Source organism: Bos indicus, chromosome 15 (assembly GCF_029378745.1).
Source record: "Bos indicus isolate NIAB-ARS_2022 breed Sahiwal x Tharparkar chromosome 15, NIAB-ARS_B.indTharparkar_mat_pri_1.0, whole genome shotgun sequence".
NCBI classification, from domain to species: domain Eukaryota; kingdom Metazoa; phylum Chordata; class Mammalia; order Artiodactyla; family Bovidae; genus Bos; species Bos indicus.
The window spans coordinates 7,081,470-7,088,324 of NC_091774.1; positions in this window are offsets into that span (position 1 = coordinate 7,081,470).

The following is a 6,855-nucleotide window of genomic DNA, read 5'->3' on the forward strand; positions in this document are numbered from 1 at the left end:
AGGCTTCATCAATACATGAATCATGAACTTCCAGATGTTCAAGCTGGTTTTAGAAAAGGCAGAGGAACCAGAGATCAAATTGCCAACATCTGCTGGATCATTGAAAAAGGACGAGAGTTCCAGAAAAACGTCTATTTCTGTTTTATTGACTATGCCAAAGCCTTTGACTGTGTGAATCACAATAAACTGTGGAAATTCTGAAAGAGATGGGCATACCAGACCACCTGACCTGCCTCTTGAGAAACCTATATGCAGGTCAGGAAGCAACATTTAGAACTGGACATGGAACAAAACAGACTGGTTCCAGATAGGAAAAGGAGTACGTCAAGGCTGTATATTGTCACCCTGCTTATTTAACTTGTATGCAGAGTACATCATGAGAAACGCTGGTCTGGAAGAAGCACAAGCTGGAATCAAGATTGCCGGGAGAAATATCAATAACCTCAGATATGCAGATGACACCACCCTTATGGCAGAAAGTGAAGAGGAACTCAAAAGCCTTTTGATGAAAGTGAAAGAGGTGAGTGAAAAAGTTGGCTTAAAGCTTAACATTCAGAAAACTAAGATCATGGCATCTGGTCCCATCACTTCATGGCAAATAGATGGGAAAACAGTGGAAACAGTGTCAGACTTTATTTTGGGGGGCTCCAAAATCACTGCAGATGGTGATTGCAGCCATGAAATTAAAAGATGCTTACTCCTTGGAAGGAAAGTTAATACCATCCTAGATAGCATATTCAAAAGTAGCGACATTAGTTTGCCATCAAGTTCCATCTAGTCAAGGCTATGGTTTTTCCTGTGGTCATGTATGGATGTGAGAGTGGACTGTGAAGAAGGCTGAGCGCCAAAGAATTGATGCTTTTGAACTGTGGTGTTAGAGAAGATTCTTGAGAGTCCCTTGGACTGCAAGGAGATCCAACCAGTCCATTCTAAAGGAGATCAGTCCTGGGTGTTCATTGGAAGGACTGATGCTGAAGCTGAAACTCCAATACTTTGGCCACCTCATGTGAAGAGTTGACTCAGTAGAAAAGACTCTGATGCTGGGAGGAATTGGGGACAGGAGGAGAAGGGGACGACAGAGGATGAGATGGTTGGATGGCATCATCGACTCGATGGACATGAGTTTGAGTGAACTCCAGGAGTTGGTGATGGACAGGGAGGCCTGGCGTGCTGCAAATCATAGGGTCCCAAAGAGTCGGACATGACTGAGAGACTGAACTGAGACAATCAAGTATTTGATCATATACTATTTTGAATTTTTATGTTTCTGATTGTTTGGAAACTTCTTTCCCTAGAGATTACATACTATTCAGTATGGAATTTAACATTTTATAGAAACATTTTCCGTAGGATCTAAGCCTGTGTATTTGTTTAGTTAATTTTTTCTAGGTTTTTCTAGCTTCACTGAGGTATAACCAACTTACAATGAACTGCACATATTTAAAGTGTAAAATGTGATGAGATTTTATATATGTGATCTTGGTGTTTTTTTAAAAAGCCCTCAAATAAAAGTAAAGATATACTTATTTTGAATTTCGGATACTAATTTAAAAACTTCTTTGCTTAGTTTTGCGTTACTCAAAAGTAAATCATTTTTACTTGTGTTGTTGATGAAATTCATCCTCTTTTTTTCAACCCTGTAATCAGTGATTATACTTTGCCTGTATAGTCTTAAGTTCAGTATTTACTTGGAAATTGATAGTTTTCTAGTTGTTATTTGTTACTTAAATGTGCATGATTGGTATATGTTCTATACAACCTTTATTAATTCAGTCTTGACAGTAGTTTTTTATTTTTATTTCCCCATCACCTGGCCTTCTGTGATGGCTCAGCAGGTAAAAAAAAAAAAATCTATCTGCAAGGCAGGAGACACTGGAGACTTGGGTTTGATTTTTGATGAAGATCAGGAAGGTCAGGAAGATCCTTTGGAGGAAGAAATGGCAACCCACTCCAGTATTCTTGCCTGGAGGAACTCTGACAGGCTAAGCACAAGCACAATCATCTTTAAGTTTTTCCTTTATTAAAAAATTACATAATATGTTTAACACAGGATAAAAATAAGTAAGCAAAACAGAACAGAAATATCTGTGATCGCAGAACTATAATTTTTCAAGTTCTTGGAACAGTGAATAACATTTTCCATAGGGAGATTTTCCAGAAAAGAAAAAGATGTTTTCAGTCTGAATTTCATTGACACACGCTAAGGCGCCTTGGCCACACAAGTCTATGGAGGAAAAAAACCCTCCCATATTTACAAAACAGTTCTCGTATTTAACTTTATATATGTTTATGGTTTGTTTCTTCTTTATTTTTATTATCAGTTTTGATATTTTCAAAGTATTGTTACTGATCAGGGTCCCTGGACTCTTTAATCAAAAGAAATTGATAAGAGACCAGACAAGGAATTCAGACAAGGCTTTACTAGGACTCCTGCTGCAGCACAAGGAAGTAAAAACAAGTAACAGATTCTCTTGCTCACTCCCTGAGGGGCTGCTAGCTGGTCCCTGAAAAGGGGTGAGGGTGGAGCTGATGGGTAGTAGTTCAAGCCAGAGGAGCTGCTTAGGTGGTCTGCCCACCCCCTTGGTGGTGCTGTGTGCAGGGATCATTTACAGTGCCCTGCTTTTGCTCTCTGCACCTTAAAAGTGGAAGCTGGATTTTGGCCTTTTTGTATCTTGTTATTCATAATTTTGCAAATTTGGCCTTGGAATACAGAATGAAGCAGGGCAAAGACTAATAGAGTTTTGCCAAGAAAATGTGCTGGTCATAGCCAACACCTTCTTCCAACAACACAGGAGAAGATGCTACACATGGACATCACCAGATGGTCAACACCGAAATCAGATTGATTATATTCTTTGCAGCCAAACATGGAGAAGCTCTATACAGTCAACAAAAACAAGACCAGGAGCTGACTGTGGCTCAGATCATGAACTCCTTATTACCAAATTCAGACTTAAATTGAAGAAAGTAGGCAAAACCACTAGACCATTCAGGTAAGACCTAAATCAAATCCCTTATGATCATACAGTGGAAGTGAGAAAAGATTTAAGGGCCTAGATCTGATAGATACAGTGCCTGATGAACTATGGAATGAGGTTTGTGACATTGTACAGGAGACAGGGATCAAGACCATCCCCAGGGAAAAGATATGTAAAAAAGAAAAATGGCTGTCTGGGGAGGCCTTACAAATAGCTGTGAAAAGAAGAGAAGCAAAAAGCAAAGGAAAAAAGGAAAGATATAAGCATCTGAATGCAGAGTTCCAAAGAACAGCAAGAAGAGGTAAGAAAGCCTTCCTCAGCGATCAGTGCAAAGAAATAGAGGAAAACAACAGAATGGGAAAGACTAGCGATCTCTTCAAGAAAATCAGAGATACCAAAGGAATATTTCATGCAAAGATGAGCTCGATAAAGGACAGAAATGGTATGGACCTAACAGAAGCAGAAGATATTAAGAAGAGGTGGCAAGAATACACAGAAGAACTGTACAAAAAAATCTTCATGACCCAGATAATCACGATGGTGTGATCACTGACCTAGAGCCAGACATCCTGGAATGTGAAGTCAAAGCCTTAGAAAGCATCACTATGAACAAAGTTAGTGGAGGTGATGGAATTCCAGTTGAGCTATTCCAAATCCTGAAAGATGATGCTGTGAAAGTGCTACACTCAATATGCCAGCAAATTTGGAAAACTCAGCAGTGGCCACAGGACAGGAAAAGGTCAGTTTTCATTCCAATCCCAAAGAAAGGCAATGCCAAAGAATGCTCAAACTACCGCACAATTGCACTCATCTCACATGCTAGTAAAGTAATGCTCAAAATTCTCCAAGCCAGGCTTCAGCAATACATGAACCGTGAACTTCCTGATGTTCAAGCTAGTTTTAGAAAAGGCAGAGGAACCAGAGATCAAATTGCCAACATCCGCTGAATCATGGAAAAAGCAAGAGAGTTCCATAAAAACATCTATTTCTGCTTTCTTGACTATGACTGTGTGGATCATAACAAACTGTGGAAAATTCTGAAAGAGATGGGAATACCAGACCACCTGACCTGCCTCTTGAGAAATCTGTATGCAGGTCAGGAAGCAACAGTTAGAACTGGACATGGAACAACAGACTGGTTCCAAATAGGAAAAGGAGTACGTCAAGGCTGTATATTGTCACCCTGTTTATTTAACTTATATGCAGAGTACATCAGAAGAAACACAAGCTGGAATCAAGATTGCTGGAGAAATATCAATAACCTCAGATATGCAGATGACACCACCCTTATGGCAGAAAGTGAAGAGGAACTCAAAAGCCTCTTGATGAAAGTGAAAGTGGAGAGTGAAAAAGTTGGCTTAAAGCTCAACATTCAGAAAACGAAGATCATGGCATCTGGTCCCATCACTTCATGGGAAATAGATGGGGAAACAGTGGAAACAGTGTCAGACTTTATTTTTCTGGGCTCCAAAATCACTACAGATGGTGACTGCAGCCATGAAATGAAAAGACGCTTACTCCTTGGAAGGAAAGTTATGACCAACCTAGATAGCATATTCAAAAGCAGAGACATTACTTTGCCAACAAAGGTTTGTCTAGTCAAGGCTATGGTTTTTCCTGTGGTCATGTATGGATGTGAGAGTTGGACTGTGAAGAAGGCTGAGCGCCAAAGAATTGATGCTTTTGAGCTGTGGTGTTGGAGAAGACTCTTGAGAGTCCCTTGGACTGCAAGGAGATCCAACCAGTCCATTCTGAAGGAGATCAGCTCTGGGATTTCTCTGGAAGGAATGATGCTGAAACTGAAACTCCAGTACTTTGGCCACCTCATGTGAAGAGTTGACTCATTGGAAAAGACTGTGATACTGGGAGGGATTGGGGGCAGGAGGATAAGGGGACGACAGAGGATGAGATGGCTGGATGGCATCGCTGACTCGATGGACACAAGTCTGAGTGAACTCCGGGAGTTGTTGATGGACAGGGCGGCCTGGCGTACTGCGATTCATGGCGTCGCAAAGAGTCAGACATGACTGGGCAACTGAACTGAACTGAGCTGAGCTGAGCTGTTCATAATTTGCCCCAACTGGGTAGGTGCAGTTATATTTTCTTTGTATTCTGTTGTTCTAGGAGAGGCTTGTATGTGTAAACACTATAGCAAAGGGTCTCAGGCCCCAGGTCCCAACCTGTGTCAGTATAACTGTGTTTAATAGCATGGACAATGAAGTTAGATCAGAAATCTAACTCTAGCTCTGGTGTTTAGGTTTCTTCATCTATAAATTGAATTTTTTTTTTTTTTTGCTTCATAGTATTATCATGAGGATTAAATCATGTAAGTTGCATGAAGTGCTTATCACAGTGACTGGCACTTAAAATCCCAGTGTGTGGTAGTTGTTAATATTAATGGCTATTTTCACATGGGCTTCTAAGAACAGAATATCAGTATATAGTTTGTATATATAGGAAATAAGGTTTGAGTTGATATACTTCAATTTGTGTCTGTCCCTTAGAGATTCATTGGATTTGTTGTTTTTGTTGTTCAGTCACTAAGTTGTGTATGACGGTTTGTGATCCCATGGACTGCAGCATGCCAGGCTCCATTGTCCTTCACTATCTCCAGAGTTTGCTCAAATTCATGTCCATTGAGTCAGTGATGCTATCTAACCATCTCATCCTCTGCCACCACTTTCTCCTTTTGCTTTCAGTCTTTTCCAGCATCAGGGTCTTTTTCAATGAGTTGGCTTTTTGCATCAGGTGGTCAAAGTATTGGAGCTTCAGCATCAGTCCTTCCAATGAATATTCAGGGTTGATTTTCTTTAGGATTGACTGGTTTGATCTCCTTGCCATCCAAGGGACTCTCAAGAGTATTCTCCAACACAATTCAAAACCATCAATTCTTTGGCTCTCAGCCTTCTTTATGGTCCAGCTCTCATATCTGTACATAACTACTAGAAAAACCAAATTATTGTTTTTCTCTCCTTTAGCTGTTTATAGTTTTCCATCAATTGCTATGAATCTCAGTTTGCATCCTTAAAACATGAACTTTGCTTCATTGGATTGTAAATTGTGGTTTACACTGTGCTACAGTGGTTTAGTTGCTAAGTTGTGTCCGACTCTCGTGACTCCATGGATTGTAGCCTGCCGGCTCCTCTGTCCTTGGGATACTCTAGGCAAGAATGCTGGAGTGGGTTGTCATTTCCTTCTCCAGGGGATCTTCCTGACCCAGGATCGAACCCAGGGCTCCTGCATTGCAGGCAGATTCCTTATCGACTGAGCTACAAGGGAAGCCTTATGAATGTGTAATTATTACTGCTGGCTCTCATGCATTCATGTAACTGTAAAAGATTGCTAAGTAAAACATTACCATTGTTCTGATATTTGGTCATTAAGCGAAGTCGCTCAGTCGTGTCTGACTTTTTGCGACCCCACGGACTGTAGCCTACCAGGCTCCTCTGTCTATGGGATTTTCCAGGCAAGAGTACTGGAGTGGGTTGTCATTTCCTTTTCCAGGGGATCTTCCCAAACCAGGGATCGAATCCTGGTCTCCTGCACTGCAGGCAGATGTTTTAACCTCTGAGCTATCAGGGAAGTTAGCTGTTATTATTTGGTCATTCAGTTCAGTTCAGTCGCTCAGTTGTGTCAGACTCTTTGTGACCCCATGAATCGCAGCGCGCCAGGCCTCCCTGTCCGTCACCAACTTCCGGAGTTCACTGAGACTCACGTCCATCGAGTCAGTGACGTCATCCAGCCATCTCATCCTCTGTTGTCCCCTTCCCCTCCTGCCCCCAATCCCTCCCAGCATCAGAGTCTTTTCCAATGAGTCAACTCTTCGCATGAGGTGGCCAAAGTACTGGAGTTTCAGCTTTAGCACCATTCCTTCCAA